Here is an 18,992-nt window from a genome sequence, read left to right on the forward strand (position 1 = left end):
TCTAGAGACTGTAGGCACACAGGAGAGATGTAAAGGTTAACTTTTTTTCTGGTCTAAAACACTGCTGGATGATTGTACTATCCATCCTGAAGATGCTTTTGTGTTAAAAATATGTCTTGAAATTCAGTAATGTATTGGACTAACATATGGTAATATGTTAAGAGCCCTGAAGTTGAATATGGCAAAATCAGCTGCTAGTTAAAAATGATTTGTAGCTTATTCAGTGAGTAAGGAAAAGGGTAAATTATTTTAGCCTTTTATTTGCAGCTAAATCTGTGATTATTTGTTTCAAATTAAACATTACAGAGTGCCTTGCATGCAAACCATGTGTTGATTTTCTTGGGCATAGTGATATACCTAAAACAAGTTAATCATTAACTGCTTAGTGATTTGTTAAGTCTGCATTTGAATAGATGACTGAGTAAACGAAAAAAAATCTGTTTACTGTACTTTTGCATTTTAGGTGTATCATGACAAAAATAAATTTTGAAGAAAAGAAACTAATATAGAGATGCCAAAACAAAGCAAACTACATATAACATGCATATAACATTAATAACATCAACAGATGGATGTCCATTGATATGCAAGTAAAAAAATAAAAGTCTGCACGTGTGCATGACATTGTTTTTCTCACATTTTCATGTTATGTTCACTTTTTAAATTGCATTACAGCAAATTAAAGATATTTGGCTTTGCTTATTTTACATAAATCATTTATTGGTGATGTTAAATGCATCACTTTTCTTCTTAGGTAGTTACTAAGCCTACAGGCTAGAGACCATTATAGGTTCATAGATTCATAGGTAGGTACTAGGCTAATGGCCTTAGGGCCTATATAAGCCTAGCCAAAAGATACCCTGGCTTTCGCCACCCAAAAAATTATTTTCCTGTGCCACTGTCGAGCAGAGCCACAGAAGTGATCCCCGGGGTGAATTTCCTATTTCCCATCCAATCATCAAGATTTTTCTTGAAGAGTGCTAATGAGGAACTTTGTTTGATATAGATAGGTAGTTTGTTCCAGAGTATGGGAAGTCTCTGGGACAGGAATCTATCCCTCCAGCATGTTCTGTTTATTGTGGTGAAAAGGTTAGGGATTGGGATTTCTTTAAGTGGAGCATGTCCAAAAGCTCTGGGTTTGACATAGCTTTGTGTGTTAGGCAGAGATCGCCTCTGAGTAGGCGATATGCGATGGAGTAAAGCTGTAATTTTTTTAGACGGTCTGCATAGGACATCTGTTTGAGGCCTGTAATCCTCTTTGTGAGGTATTTCTGTGGCCTTTCCAGTTGTTGTAGATGTCTTGTGTGGTACTTACCAAAAGGGGAGTTGTACTCTATAATGGGTCTAATGAGTGACGAGTAGAGGGGAACAATGACCTCTTTTTTCCTAGATGAGAAACCTTTTGTGATGAGGTGTGCCATGTAGAAGGATTTCCTGACTACTGTGGTGATGTGATTATCAAAGGAGAGACTACTGTCCACCTGTGTCCCAAGGTCTCATCACACTTTCAGTGTTAAGTAGACTACCGCCTATATGGTAGTTCATGGGTACAGAGTTTTTACCAAAAGGGATGACAATGCACTTTTTGGCATTGAGCTTCAGGCCATGGCTTTGACACCAGGCATCTGTCTCAATGAGGCCCTTTTGTAGGATGTCCACATCTTTTGGAGTTTTGATTATGGCTCCTAGTTTGCAGTCATCTGTGAACTTCATTAACCAAAGACCTTCTGTGTTAGCCTGTACTTCAGAGAAGTAGATACCAAACAGGAGAGGACCCAGAACTGAACCCTATGGTACTCCACTTGTCACTGGTCTGAAGTTGGATTTGGAGTCTGCTACTTTCACAGTGTGGGTTCTGTCAGTGAGCCAGTTGGCAACCCATCTTGTGACATAGGGATTTATACCTAGTTTAGTGAGTTTATCTATAATTTCAGAGAGGTGGATGGTGTCAAAAGCCTTGGCGAGATCTATATAGGCTGTGTGAACCACCTTACCCTCATCTACAGCTTTGGTGACTGCTTCAAAGAAGTATATCAGGTTTAGGAGACATGATCTGCCTTTTACAAACCCAAACTGGGTGGGGTCCTGAGTTTGGAGATTACCAGTGTCATTGTTTATAAGTTCCATGATGAGCGTAGCCCAAATTTCCAGTTGTCCCCATACACTGTCTGTTAAGTGACTTGCTCCAGGTCACAAAGCAGGCAAATAAGAGCTGAGGGAATCAAATCCTGTATCACTGGAACTGCAGCCCACAGCCTTGACATTCTTTTGCTACTGCTAAACTACAGCATGTTACGGTGAGGGGATTGAACCCACAACCTTTCCCACTTACACTGTGCAAAGCACTTTATTTACAGGATGAGATACATGAGTAGCAACCTAATATTTTTTGCAATATGCATTAACCTAAAATAATTGCATTCTTGATAAACCTAAAATAACTCAGGACTATGGAGGCCTACAAGTCTGTTGAGCAGGAGGCTGCAGGTAATCCTGGGCCTTTTGCTCTGAACATACCTCCGAAGAACTATGATTTAGGCATGAAAAGTGTGGACAGGGGTGTGAAGTTCACTTCAAATCTGTCTTGCTAGCCATCCACATCCAGTTCAATGCATAGCTGGCTATTCCCCTTTAGATTTTGGACATAGTTAAAGAATGCCTTGTTATTATCCTTAGCTAGGGAGGCTAGTTTTGCTCTGTAATTAGCTTTGGAGAACTTGACAAGATTTTGCTTAGGCTAGAGAGGGATTTCTTCCTCCGCTGAGCCAGTTTCCTCTTGTTTTTGGACAATAGTTTACTTCTTTTGTTGTTATAGCCTATTTATACTAGGATTCCACCAGGGTGGCTTGTTTTTATGGCAAGATCTGGTTTTAATCCAGTCATATACAGCTGATTCTATACATCTACTCAAGTGATTATACAAGGCATTGGTGTACACCTTTGCATAGCAGTCTGTGTTATCTGTGTTTGAGGGTCTTTGAAACTTCTTATACCATCACTTAGTAGGAGGTAATTTGTCTTGGAAACATTCTTTAACATTTTTGAGCTTGATGGGCTATCTGGCCTTATCGAAAAAGACTGATATATGGTCTGACCTTCCCAAGGAGAACATCACACTGGGGGAAAGGGGTGTGCAATGCTCTCTCATGTTAGTGAGTACTATGTCCAGGACATTTCAGCCCCTTGTGTGTGTGTGCTGACTAGCTGTTCCATTGATAAATTTCAAGAACCTCTGAGCCAGCATGTTTGTGGTCATGCATGTTTCCCAGTTGAAGGTAGGATAATTAGAATCAGTTGGGCTGTATGTTAAGTGACTCAGATAAGTACAGGTAAGAGGTAGCTTTTCATAGTTAGCTATGATGTGGTAGGGGGGTTGCCTGCGGTTAGTTGGACATGGAGTATATCAAGAGAGTCATATTGTTTGACCAATTGCATTGTATTTATCCTTAATGAAGATAGATACATCTCTTCTGTTGGTTCTTTCATGCTCAGTTTGTGGTCTGAATGTAGGGAAGGCTTTGTAGCCCTGCATGGTTGGGGTGCATTTTGTGGCTTTGAAGCATGTCTAGGTGATTGTACAGATGTCAGCATCTTCCAAGGAGTGCTTCCAGGGAGTGCAGTTTCTTGTTTAGACTCCTATCATTTAGCAGCGGTACCTTGAGTTTATCCAGAGAGGCTTTTATGTTGAGAGGTTGGTTATTTTAACATTGCCTATAAAAAGCACAATAGGGGTGCCAGTACATTTGCCAGTATCTGAAAGCCTACAGGAAACAGGTGCAGACCATCTCTGCTGATGCAGCATGGCCTGTTGACCATTTCTTCCCAGGCTGACATATATTGGATCCCCTTGGATTGACACCAGAAGATAAGCCAATTGTTAAAGTCAATCATTTTTTGTTTGTATTGTGGCATTATCCTTGGAGAAGGTAGAATGCTGCTTAAGGCTAGGCTTATAACTACCTGAGAACTTAGACATGTCTCTCTCTTTCTATAGTCCAGAGATGTATGTCCCAAATCATTCATCCCCCACATGGACTGTTATAGAGTCATACTGGTACTGTGATTGAGTGACTTGAGTGCATGAGTGACTTGATGGATCCTAGCACCTGATAGGCAGCTAACCATAATCCACCCCTTAACCAAACTGGTGAGGGGGATATCTGCATGTCTCACTGTGGAGAATCCTATGACCAGTACACTGAGAAGCCTCTGCTCTTTTGGTAAATTACTAGTGCGTAGTGTGTGTGTGTGTGTGTGTGTGTGTGTGTGTGTTTTGTCAACCTGTATGTCAGAGTCTTTCCTCCAATTACATAGTGTAACTACATCCCTCACATAAACTATCTGTTTGTTTTAGAAGTAAGTGGTTGTCAGTATACTCAGGATGGACAGAGAGATGATGGGAAACTGCCCATCCATGATAGCAGGTTCTTACTGTATGTTTTATTAGGGAAGGGAATAGGTCTGTGCTGGTAGCTCAGATACTGTAAGAAGAACCTATAACTTGTGTATGCTCAGGTTAACCAATAAAGCAACACTGCTTAGTGTGTAACTGAGTTGCTGCTAGAGAAGCAGTAAAGCTTGGAAGGGTTTACTGATAGTTGTTTAGGGAAAAGCTAACCTCTGAGGCTTTTGTGACTATACAGGCCACTGCCAACAACTACTACATGGAGTGCAGCACTGGACAAATGCAAGGCTTAATTACAAGCAAAGAGGAACAAGTTTTAAGCTAACTACCAATCAAGAAAACACACAATAAGCTTTCCACCAGCACTCTCCAACTCATATAGATTAGATCGGCACACTTATGGCACAAGAATGCAGAAAAAACTTCTTAATGTAGAATAGCTGGTTTGGAGCCCAAGTGTAAGAGGACCATACAATCTACCTATAACAGCCCTAGAACTGTCAGATACTATTAATTCAGTGCAGTTAACTACTTAAGGCAGCAGTTGCCAGTACATTTTCTTCATGTAAAGTGCAGAAAAAAACAGCAAAAAAGTTAAGAACCACCTAAAATACAGTCACAATTAATAAGGGAAGTGTAGCAAAATACTTGCGGGTCTGAGTGTCTATGCCAAAGTCCACACAAATGTGATGTTTAAACATGAGCAAAGAGAAACAAGTTTTAAGCTAAGCACCAGTCAGGAAAGCACATAGTAAACTTTCCACCAGCAAGCTCCAACTCATATAGGTTAAATCAGCACACTTCTGTCACAAGAGTGCAGAAAAAATATTGATGGACTTGATTTTATGCTCATACGTAAATGCTACACTATCAGTCTGCAGGTTATTACAAGCCTAGCCAATAACTGAACGTCAGACTCAAATTCTGTACCTTGATTTGTAAGGTAAAGATCTTAACCATTATGCCAACCATCCAGGAGAAGACTGCATTCTTAACCATACATGCTTCTCAATGGCAGTTTCAGAGGCCTCAGTTTTAAAATAGGCACTTTCATCATTATAACCACATTTTGCTAAGTTAAATCCAAACCTATATACAGTTTGTGTCCATTTTTTAATCTGTTTTCTTGTAAGGACAGCAATCATCTTAATCAAGTCATATTTTGTTTCAGAACAACTCACTTACTGTACCATATGGACCTGATATAGCTGAAGATCAAGCCTTTATCAGAATTATCAGAACTCCACTTTCTTTGTCTGCAGTAATGATGTCAATACTTACTTTAGAAATGATGCCTCTGGATATGTCTCTCAATTTGTTTTGCAAAGAATTCTTGACAAAGCCAAAATAATTGATGGAGGTTACAAAATCAGGACAGTTTTAAAATATTATTCTAACTGACTCAAAAAATAATAGGTTTTGCATCAACACATATTTTCTGAGCAATAAAAAGCATGAAACTCTAATGTCTGCCATTATTGATTGCCTGTAATCCTCAGTGATTTGCTATCAAATCAAACATTTCACAGTGGACAGGACAAAAATAAGAGGTAAAATCAGGGACATTTTGCAAAATTCTGGATGGTTGAGAGGTATGCATCTGAAACTGTTATTAGAGGCAATGTACAGCTAAGATTCCAGACCTTTCTTGATGATGTAAAAGGCAAGATCAAGAATACTTTCTTTGAAATCTTTTTGTCTTGGCACTCCATATCAGAAATTTCTGAAGCAGCTACAGACAATTATAAAATAATGCTAAACCGTGAATAAATGCTTCAACTGGCAGTTGTTAAATTCATTAGAAATTACTGTTCCAAACAGAAGTCATTTTACAGGAGGCAAACTGGATATATCATATGAAAATACAGGCATGGAGGGACGAGTCTATATTATAAGCATGAAAGTCCTTTTCAGCGAATACAAAAACAGCAACACATGTTGCGTGAACCACAAAAACACCGAATGCCCTAAAGCGCGAAATTCAAAATCTCGAATCATCATAGTTGGCCAACCCCACTGCCTGCTACATACTTCCTACCCAAACAAAATAAATAAACCACATACATACACTAAACAAAACCCTACTTCTAACCCTAAAGTAAAGCTTGCATATACTGCCATGTATGCACTTACCTTAACCTGCATCCTAACCCTAAGGTCCGTAACTATCACACACTTACCTTAAGGAGCTGTACTCAAACAAAATAAATAATTCATACACATACACTTAACAAAACCCTACTTCTAACCCTAAACTAAACCTTGCATACATTACTATCTATGCACTTACCTTAACCCACACCCTAAGCCTAAGGTCTGTAACTATCACACACTTACCTTAAGGAGCTATACCGCAGAAGGGCCAACTATGACGATTCAACATTTTGAATTTCTCACTTCAGGACGATCAGTGTTTTCGCGGTTTGCTGAATACATGTCGATGTTTCCATATTCGCTTAAGTGGAACTTCACAGTTCTAATAGGGCACCTGGAGGGACATGTGGTAAAAACAGCAACAGCAGCAGTGCCACTATCTGCAAGACTTTCATAGGTTCATAGGTTCATAGATTCATACTAGGCTAACTGCCCTTGTGAGCCATTTTAAGCCTAGCCAATTATCCCCTGTGAGATTCAAACCCTGTACCTTGTGTTTGTAAGGCAAACACCTTAACCATTAGGCCACCGTCCACACATGTATGACATACAGCCTCTATCTTTTTATTGTACTGCAAAAAGGAGGTAGCATTTTTCTTTGCATAGACCAGTAGTCTCTACCAAATCCAAACTTTGGATAAAAAATATATTCTTTTTGCCTCAACATTACTCATTTCCTCCAATGAACCTCTGGTATTTTGCACTGTAACTTCCAATGCCTGCATTTTCTTGAGCCTTTTTTTACAAAATCAAGTTATATTCTCATAGTCCAAACAAATGTTCATTATCTAGAACCATAAGTATCATCAAAGAAGTGTAAATGATAAACTATTCATCATTACTATACTTTACCGAGGTGGCATTCGTTAGATTCTAGGTTTTAAACTGTGTCATTCGTCCAGTCAGGATAAAACAGATGAACAGCTGTGGGTTCGATTCAAGCAGCTTTATTACATACAAACCCTTCAGGATTGAGGCTTAGTCATAGACGCCGGAAGCTGTTAAAGATGGGGGGGGGTGACAGGGTTACTTAGTGAACTAAAAAGGGTAATTTTTTTATAACTATTTGCTACCACAACATATTTTCACTTGGAGGAAATTTTAAACTTAGCCAATTCCCTTTTAGTGCTTGAATTAACATTTTCTGATTGGTTTTGGCTATCCCCATGGCTGATAATTGTATATTAGCCCTAGTGAGAACAACTGTGATCATACCATAGATAATTTCAGGAGGCCATGTAAGGGATGCAGCATTTAGGAACTGCCTCTATCCATTAGTGGCATGAGGGGAAATCCTGGAGTACATTTTCTATTACCCATCATTAGATCCAAGTTGCATTTGAATATGGATGGATGAGCTTTGCTTTATTTTTATGGATAGTCTGTTCCAGAACAGTGGTAGCCTCTGTGATATATATCCATTCCTCCACAACATTCAGTTTAGATACCTGGACTGAGTATTTCTGATGCCATTTGACTTGCTGATGTTCACTAGGTCCATCTGTATTATGTCGGAGGATGCATTGTATGGCAGACACGTCACCTCTAAGCACTCTGTAGGATACTGAGTATAGTAATAAATCTTTGAGGTGGTCCATGCAAGACCTATTGTTTAGGACTTGTATCCTTTTATTAAGGTGTCTCTGAAAGTATTCCAGTTGTTGCATGGGGCTGGACAGATACATGCCAAAGTGGGCATTATTCAAAATGATTGACATAATGAGAGCTTTGTAAAGGGGGACAACAGCATCTCTAGATCTAGTCACAATCAATTTGTTTATGAGCTGTGCAATATAGAAAGGCTTTCTTATAGCGCTGGGCACATGTTGGTCAAAAGTTAGGTCACTGTACACACAAGTTCCCAAATGCCAAACAATTGGATCAGTTCTCAGAGGGCATTGTCATGATTTTGACACCAGTTATTATTTGAGACAAACCTTCCTGCATGATGGTTAAGTCATTTGGGGATTCAATAACTTCTCCCAGCTTGCAGTCATCTCAAACTTAGCTGGCCAAAGCTCTTTGGTATTTCCTTTTACTTTTGAGATGTATATGCCAAACAGAAAAAGTCTCAGCACCGAACCCTGGGGGACTCCATTGGCGACTGGTCTCTTCCCCTTTTTTGCTCTCCTGCATCCTGTGAGCTGGCACTGCAGCTGGCGATGTAAGTGTTTGCTCCTACATTATTCATCTTTTGTACTACACCTGAGTAGGGGATTGTGTCAAAAGGCTTGGCCAGGTCAAGGTAATTTGGTGTGAACTATTTTACCTTCATCCATTGCTTTGGTAACAAGAGTAAAGCTTAAACTTTGCCCATGATTTTGAACTTTTCACACTTTCCTCTGGGCTGTTTTCAAACACATTTTTAGGGCCATGCATACATGTATCCATTCCTTGATTCACCTTCCTGATTGTATTAAATTGTATTCCTTGTATAATACAGCACACTTGTTAGACTTAAGTTAGAGCCCATTTTAAATCCATTGTTTAAACATTTTTCCAGTAGGCAATGAAACAAAAATGCATTAACCAATAATGACAAAACTGCCCTATTCAGAACATTTCCATCATAAAAGTCTACTTCCACACACAATTGCATTTTAAATTTATTGTTTGAACATTTTTCCAGTAGGCAATGAAGCAAAATGCATGCACCTATAATGACAAAACTGCCCTATTCAGAACATTTCTATGATAACAGTCTACTTCCACACACAATTACATTTTAAATGTATTCAAAATCAAAAATAAGAGCACTTGGACAGCCGTTGACCCAAAAAAGTTTATTAAAACACAGCAAACAAGAATACTTAATGCTGGAGAATCAAACAGTACGTTTTCGTCCGCAACTTCCTCAGAATACAAACCAACCAACAATTCATACCTTAAATAAGGTTAACAATTACATTAATTGCGTGCAATTAATCCCATGAAAAACCAATTAACATTGTTTAGTGACACTTGAATACTTATAATGTTAAAAATTTATAGTATGTATGCAGTATGCTTTGTGTGTAAACATGAATAAAGCAAGCGCAACATAAGAAGCCATATAATAAATAATAAAATGCTATCTGCTACTAAATCAAATAAGTACATAGCATCCATAAATCTGCACACATATTCAAATACCAATAAGAAATTGCATATAAAAATGTAAAATTAATATAAATGTACATAAACAAATGAATGCAGGTCTGTCATGAAAATCTGATGGGCACCTTAAAACATTAATGTATGCTTAAAATCATAAAATCCTAGTAATAAATATATTTGTAAGGATCTAAATATAAATATAAACAAATAAATAAATAAATATATAGTACCAATTCTATATAATATAGTATAAATGATTTGGAAACCTTTTAAGAAAAATATATGCATAAAATGTGATAAGGCATAGAATCTATAATTTGACAGCTCGTAACTTTAAAACTGGTGCCAGGGATATCATATAATTTAAACCGGGCCATTTGTTGGCTTCTAGAACCAACTGCCAATAAACCTCATGGTATCCCAATTGTATTTCCCATGGCCCCTCTCTGGCATCCTTCTGAACCACCTCTATAACAAAGAATTTAAATGTTCTATGCCCACTAACCTCACTGTGTTTAAATAAAGCATTCTTTGCATTTCCCTTTTTAATGTCATATAGGTGTTCTTAAATCCTACGCCTTAAACACCTTTCAGTTTTCCCCACATAAAAACATTCACAGTTCTCACATATCACAAGGCATACTACCCCTTTTGTTTCACAATTACTATAAACTGTTGATAAAATATTTTTATTATGATAGGTAATATACACCTCTGATTTATTGAGTATGTGGGGACATTGTGAACACCCTCCACATTTATAGGTTCCTGTTCTTTTAACTTTCCTTTTACTTCCACCATTAGTTTCTAAAATATTTTTTATGTTTCTTCCTTTCCTGTAAACAAATTTTATAGGTATATCAAAATGGAGGTCCAAGTCGGATAGGGCACTAAATCTCCTGCATTCATCCTTGAGGGATTCTGTTATTGTGTTACTGTCCCCGTTATAATCAAGTACGAAAATGTTTTTGTTCCCAGTATTCTTATTTGTAGTCACTGCTTCACCTGTTTTAACCTCATCAACTCCTAATATGGGTGCAAATCTATCATGCCTATGTAGGAACACTTCCTCAGCAGTTTGTCTAATCATGTCAGCAGGGTAACCCCTTTCCAAAAACATATTTTCCAATAAATACACTTCCCCCAAGAAATCTGGATCTTCTGAGGTCATCCTGCTGCCCCTTACAAGCTGACCTTTAACAATACTCCTCTTTTGGGTAATTGGGTGTTCACTATTGAAATGAAGGGATGAATTGCAATAAGTATCTTTTTTTAAAAACGTCTGATTTAAACTTTTTATTCTCCTTATCTTTAGTAATTTTAACATCTAAATAATTAATAGAATCAAATCCACATTTATAAGTAAATTTCAAAAACTTAGTAGTATTTGCAATATATATTGCATAAATTCAACAGACTTATCCATCCCTTCTGTCCAAAAATTACAAATATCATCTAAAAACCGACAATACAAAACCCAATTTTCTTTGTATATAGAGTTAAAAATATAAAAATGTTCCCACCATGCAAGCACCAAATTTACACACATTGCACCCATTGCCACATCTTTTTATTGACGGTAAAACTCTCCTTCAAAATAAAGGAAATTATTCTTTAATACTATTCCCATCAGGGTGTTAATCAAATAAGTATCCCTATCATTAAACTTCCCATGGTTCCTAAGACCCTCCGTTAAAAATTCCAACCCTTCAACATGAGGAATTGATGTAAACAAATCCACTATGTCAATAGTTACAAACATAACTTGGTCAGAAAACAAGTCTTTCCTAATCTTCTTAAGGAAATCCCAAGAGTTTTTAAGTGTATTCTGAGAACTCAAGGAAATTTCCTTCAACTTTACATCCAAATATTTGGCTATTGCTGCAGTGGCAGATTGGCTAGCTGCCACAATTGGTCTCATTGGCGGATCAGAAAAACTTTTATGGGTCTTAGGAATCCTGAAAATACTAGGTACTCTAGGTTCCTTGTTGTATAAAAAATGAAAAGTGTCAATATCAATAGTGTCTTCCAATAATAAATCATTTAAAATAAAAAAATTTTTTACTGGCAATATTGATTTAATTCATCGAAACCTTGGAATATTTGTCCTCATCCTGCAAGAGCCCCATCATTTTACTTTCGTATATGATGGAATCCATAATAATAGTACCCCCTCCCTTGTCTGGTTTCATAACCCTAACAAACTTGTTTTCTTTCAATACATTCAAAACATAGTTTTCTTCTTTGGATAAATTAGACCAAACCCTATTGTTGGCCAACTCTTTCCTGAGTCTGTTTTCTACTAGGCACTCAAAGTTTTTTAACTGCGGGTGTAGTGGAAGGTTCCAAGTACTTTTTCTCTTTAAATAACCATCACCCATATTAGTTGATTTAAATATTAATTCCATATTTTTCTTTTGTACAAACATTTTAAGGTCAATCAATACTTAACTAATATCACATTTCCTTTGTGGTACAAATTTAAAACCTTTAATAAATAGACTAAAAAATTCTTTAGTAATATCCAAGTTACTATAATTAAAAATGGTATACCTGTTAAAAGTAAGCATGGTACCTTTAGATGTTATTTCTTCCGATTCCAAATCTGATACTTCCTTCACATCATTATTTAAATGTTCATCATTCAATATTTCTGATAGTCCCCTCTGTTGTTCCAACCATTCCAGTTCCCTCGCTGATAGGTTGTTTTGTTCATCAACCTCTCGGAACAGCAGGGGGCTGGATACCCTAAAGGGTCAGCAATATCCCCAGGACCATTGTCTATGTCTTTATTAACATCAGCCTGCATGTCACTCTGATAGTAACTAGGGTTGTTTTTCCCCTCAGTTTTTCTACCCCTAAAAAAATCTTGGTCACTGTTAACATGATCTGTAAAACTCCTTGGTCTGGGGTAATGTGTGTTGTGTTCATATTCAGATATGTCCCTTAACATTTTACGTTTTTTCCTATTGATAATAACATTAATTCTGTCATCAATTTGCTTTCTTATCTCAAAATACTTCTTTTTCAACCGTAAACATTAGGTCATTTAATAAACAATTGTTAATTCTGCTAATCCTTTCATTCAAATTAACCATGGTCAAATCATTTTGTTTAATTATTGCATGCAAAATATCAAAACCACAGTTGTCAAAAAATTTTAACAAGTCCTTATGAAAGTCTGAACCTTCTATAACATTATTCGGGTATCTATATACCCTTAATCATTTCGGTACAACTCTCTTGCACAAACAGTCATTAAGATAAGCATTGTCCACACTTAAAACTTTAAATTTGAACAGTAAATCATTTAGTTTATTCAAATTGTTAGCATAGGTGTCGGCATTAAAATTTTAAATCAGAGGTTTTTAGAAAAGATACTTATTTCAATTAATTCCTTCATTTTAATAGTGCACACCCAATTACCCAAAAGAGGAGTATTGTTAAAGGTCAGCTTGTAAGGGGCAGCAGGATGACCTCAGAAGATCCAGATTTCTTGGGGGAAGTGTATTTATTGGAAAATATGTTTTTGGAAAGGGGTTACCCGGCTGACATGATTAGACAAACTGTTGAGGAAGTGTTCCTACATAGGCATGATAGATTTGCACCCATACTAGGGGTTGATGAGGTTAAAACAGGTAAAGAAGTGACTACAAATAAGAATACTGGGTACAAAAACATTTTTGTACTTGATTATAATGGGGATAGTAACACAATAACAGAATCCCTCAAGGATGAATAGGGGAGATTTAGTGCTCTATCCGACTTGGACCTCCATTTTGATATACCTATAAAATTTGTTTGCAGGAAAGGAAGAAACATAAAAAATATTTTAGAAACTAATGGTGGAAGTAAAAGGAAAGTTAAAAGAATAGGAACCTATAAATGTGGAGGGTGTCCACAATGTCCCCACATACTCATTAAATCAGAGGTGTATATTACCTGTCGTAATAAAAATATTTTAGCAACAGTTAATAGTAATTGTGAAACAAAAGGGGTTGTATACCTTGTGATATGTGAGAACTGTGAATGTTTTTATGTGGGGAAAAATGAAAGGTGTTTAAGGCGTAGGATTTATGAACACCTATATGACATTAAAAAGGGAAATGCAAAGAATGCTTTATTTAAGCACAGTGAGGTTAGTGGACATAGAACATTTAAATTCTTTGTTATAGAGGTGGTCCAGAAGGATGCCAGAGGGGGGCCATGGGAAACACAATTGGGATACCGTGAGGTTTATTGGCAGTTGGTTCTAGAAACCAACAAATGGCCCGGTTTAAATGATATGATATCCCTGGCACCAGTTTTAAAGTTACGAGCTGCCAAATTATAGATTCTATGCCTTATCACACTTTATGCATATATTTTTCTTAAAAGGTTTCCAGCTCATTTATACTATATTATATATAATTGGTACTATTTATTTATTTATTTGTTTATATTTATATTTATAGCCTTACAAATATATTTATTACTAGGATTTTATGGTGTTAAGCATACATTAATGTTTTAAGGTGCCCATCAGATTTTCATGACAGACCTGCATTCATTTGTTTATGCACATTTATATTAATTTCACATTTTTATATGCAATTGCTTATTGGTATTTGAATATGTTTGCAGATTTATGGATGCTGTGTACTTATTTGATTTAGTAGCAGATAGAATTTTATTATTTATTATATGGCTTCTTATGTTGCACTTGCTTTATTCATGTTTATACACAAAGCATACTGCATACATAGTATACATTTTTAACACTATAAGTATTCAAGTGTCACTAAACAATGTTAATTAGTTTTTCATGGGATTAATTGCATGCAATTAATGTAATTGGTAACCTTATTTAAGGTATGAATTGTTGGTTGGTTTGTATTCTGAGGAAGTTGTGGACGAAAATGTACTGTTTGATTCTCCAGCATTAAGTATTCTTGTTTGCTGTGTGTTATAAACTTTTTCGGGTCAACGGCTGTCCAAGTGCTCTTATTTTTGGGTTTTGGTTTTTGGTTTTGAGTACTTGTTTGGGCACTTTTCCTTTTCTGGTTTATTATTTTAAATGTATTGTTTGAACCTTTTTCCAGTAGGCAGTGAAGCAAAATGCATGCACCAATAATGACAAAACTGCCCTATTCAGAACATTTCCATGATAACAGTCCACTTCCACACACAATTGCATTTTAAGTTTATTATTTGAACATTTTTCCAGTAGGCAATGAAGCAAAATGCATGTACCAATAATGACAAAACTGCCATATTCATAACATTTCCACGATAACAGTCTACTTCTACACACAATATATAAATACAGAATCACAGTAGTGTAAGCCATATGCATGTTGCTCAGCTTCTTGAACTTATTTTCAATTGGGGGGGGGGGTCCAGAGATACATTTTAAACATTGCTTGAATAATTTTGGAACGTTGCTTGCATAAAATGTGTTACGACCATGCATTTCACTACCGAGTCTTGAACCCAGAACTCTGTGCACTACAGTCAGAGCAACATACCACTAAGCTAAACCAGCAGTTTCTTAAACCATGGCCACATTTCAAACATTGCTTGTATAATTTTGGAAAGTTGCTTGCATAAAATATGTTATGACTATGCATTTCACTGCAGGTTTTGAAACCAGAACTCTGTGCACTACAGTCAGAGCAACATACCACTAAGCTAAACCAGCATTTTCATGAATGACAGGAAGACTAAATGGCTATCGTATCATTTATTGAATTCAGTTCTCACTTCTCACCATAGCTCTTAGCACAAAAATGCAGAACACAGTGGGGGAATAAAGCCCCAAAATAGGGACATTTCAAATACTGATTTTATAATCTTAGAAAATTGCTAGAATAAAAGGTTTTGTTTTACCACTCCTGAAAACCAGAGGAACAGAACATAAATGTGAGGCATACATTCATAAGTGATGGTGGCTAGGGACTTTAGGCTCTTTTTACCTGTACCCAAGATCCCAAGGTACAGGGTTTGAGCCTGAGTACCTCTAGCCACCAGATGTATCATGTTGGTGGCATTTACACACACACACACACACACACACACACACACACACACACACACACCGTTCATTCAGATGCCAGCTTACTCACACTGAAAAGCATCCAGACTCCATATTCAGTCCTCGCAGACCCCTTCTTCAAGAACCTTTTCTCCTCGCAGCTAAAGAAAACCTTGAAATAGCAGCAGAAACTGTTTCTCCTCCCAGCAGCAGAATCTGTCCGTTTCAGTTCCCACTAGCAAACCTTGAAATACATGCGCCGCTGCACGATGACGTCAGCATACAAGTTGGGAGGTTGGATTGATCTGCAAAAGTGGGGGGGGGCTCCCCTCGCTCTATGGTTCCGGCACCCGTGGGCTGACTACTGCACTCATACATGTTAACACTCTGGCTATTCACTCAAAATGGCACGGCTGCCTATACGTGCTCTCTATTTATATGCAAGTGCCCTCACTTTGAAATGCTTTTTAAAGTCATAACACACCCTCTGATCTACATCATCCCTCTTTGAGAAATAAGTCATGCACAGTAATAATGACAGTAATCATTGATATGCAGTTATACAGAAATAATATTTGACATGCAATTATGCCAAACTAATTACAAGTGAAACAATCATGTCCAGGTCGATGTGTATTTTACACTAGGTCTATAAATAAGACCTGATGGTGTGGCATAAAAACTAGGACTGAGTTTAGCAATAGGGGACTGTCTTTAAGGAATGTTCAACTTCAGGGACATCTGAGACATCATCAGGAATGGGAATAGGTACTGAGACATGCCCTTCAACAGGAACATCATCTGGTTTGCTCTGAGATTTAGAGTCTGTATCACAGGTACAATGCTGCAGTATCAATTCAGACACCAGAAGAAGATGCCTGTGATTTCTTCTGTATTCTGTACCCTCAGATTCTACTAAGTAAGATCTCGGATTGGCACATACACCTCTCACTTGACCAATTCAAACAAAAGCTTTTGCCATTTGCATCCTTATATCTCTCCTTCCTTCAGTGGATGAAAAAAATCTGCTTGTTTTATCATAGTTGGACTTCTGGAATTAATGCTTTTTGAATAGCTGGGCTTTGATTACTCTGGTGTTTTAGCATTAGGCACCAACAAACTGGAACTGATAGGCAAGGTTGTTCTTGTTTGCCTAGACAGAAGTCTCTGAGCAGGTGAGCCAAGTAAACTGTCACAGAGTATATTTCTGAGATTAAGCAAATTTAAGAAAACATTGGCATTGTCATGCTTTGACCTCTCTAGTAATTTATTTACACTTTGTATTGCATGTTCAGCTAGGCTATTTGACTGTGGGTACTCAGCACTACTGGGAACATGGATAATGTCCCACTTTTTTGCAAATTTCTGACATAGCTGACTGGTAAACTGGCCACCGTTGTCAGAAATTACTTTGTGTGGACTACCATGGACTGAGAAATGATGTTTCAACTTAGTAATGACAGTACTGGACATTAGGTTTGGTAGCAGATAAATCTTGAACCAATTAGAATAAGAGTCTACCAACATTAAGTAATGTTGACTATTCCACTCAAATATGTCAGAGACTACTGCTGGCCAAGGTAGTTCAGGAATCTGGCTTAGCTGAAGTGGCTCTTTTTGCAAATGCGGTTTAGTACTATTGCATACTGAACAAGATGAAGGTAATTTATTGATAACGTTTGACAGAAAAGACCAAAATACTAGTCCTCTCACCCTTCTTTTGGTAGCTTTGAAACCTGGGTGGCCATGATGCAAAATCTGGATGTACTCATGTTGTAAGGAAGTAGGAACAACAACCTTAGGACCTTTGAAAATGACACCATCTTCCATCAACATCTCATTTCTTGAAGGAAAATAAGGTTACACTTCTGTTGGTATACAAGATTGCTTTGATGGCCATCCAACACTAATGAATTGGTTAAGCTTTTGCAAAATTGGATCAGTCTTTGTATGGTCTCTTAGCTCATCAAGTCTTGTGGTAGAAAAAGTATGTACTTCCATGACATCAAAGTCAAAATTCTCTACATCAAGCTTTTCTGTGGTATTTCTGGGTGATATGGATAAGGTATCAGCCAGATAGAGAAGTTTGCCTTTTGTATAGACCATTTTGAAGTTGTAATTTTGCAATCTGAGCATCATTATTTGTAGTCTTGCTGGAGCTGCATGCATAGGCTTCTTTAAATAGTGACTAGATATTGATGATCAGTCTCAATCTGGATAGTTTGGCCATAAATATAACCATGGAACTTCGAACACGCGAACACAAGTTTCAAAAGTTTCTTCTCAATCTGAGCATACTGCATTCCAGTTTGGGTAAGAGTTCTAGATGCATAGGCTACTAGTTTGCCCTCTTGAAGAATATCTGCATCAAGACCGAACTTTGAAGCTTCACAGGAAAGAATTATTGGTTTGTGGACATCATAGTATCTTAACATATGCGGACTGGCGATGTTCTGTTTCAAGTCATCAGATGCTCTCTGATGTTGTTCCAACCATGACCAGGTAACATTTTTGCATGTTAGCTTTCTTAAGGAAGCTGATAATTAACTGAAGTCTGATATAAACTTGCCCAAATATTTAACCATGCCAAGAAAATGCTGTTAGGCTTGGACATTGTATGCAGCTGGAATCTCAAGAATGGCTGTTCGTTTGGAAGGATCTGGTCATAAGCATGAACTGGTAAATAAATGACCGACATAAGTACCTTCTGGTAACCTGAATTTACATTTCAGAGTATTGAGCTTTAGATTCACTTCATGTGCTCATTCCAGAACTTTCCTGAGGTTTGTCTCATGCTCTGCTTCACCATTACCTCCATCTAGTAAATCATCTACTATTATAACACATGGCTAGCCTGGAAGAATTTTCTCCATTGCACACTGAAAGACTTCACTGGCTGAATTTACTCCAAAAGGCATTCTGAGAAATCTGTACCCACTAAATGGCATACTGAATGTAGTCAGTAGTGAAGATTTGCAATCAAGCTTTACTTGCCAAAATGAACTCTTCACATCTAAGACAAAAAAACTGTGGCATTTGGCATGAGGGTAGCAACTTCCTCGATTGTACGCATTGGATGGTGGGGTCTCTTTAATGCTTTGTTTAAGTCTCTTGGGTCAATACATAATTCTGATTTCATCTGAGCATTTCCTATGAGCAACAACCATGGAAGACACCTATTCATTTGGTTCTGTAACTGGACAAATCACACCTTGCTGCACCATTTTATCTAACTAGACATTGACTCTGTCCTGCATAGTTATCTGAACTCTTCTCACTGGACTGACAACTGGACTGACCTCCAGGTCTAATTTTATGGAGTAC

Source organism: Protopterus annectens, chromosome 2.part1 (genome assembly GCF_019279795.1).
Source record: "Protopterus annectens isolate FY-2018-M chromosome 2.part1, PAN1.0, whole genome shotgun sequence".
NCBI classification, from domain to species: Eukaryota; Metazoa; Chordata; order Ceratodontiformes; family Protopteridae; genus Protopterus; species Protopterus annectens.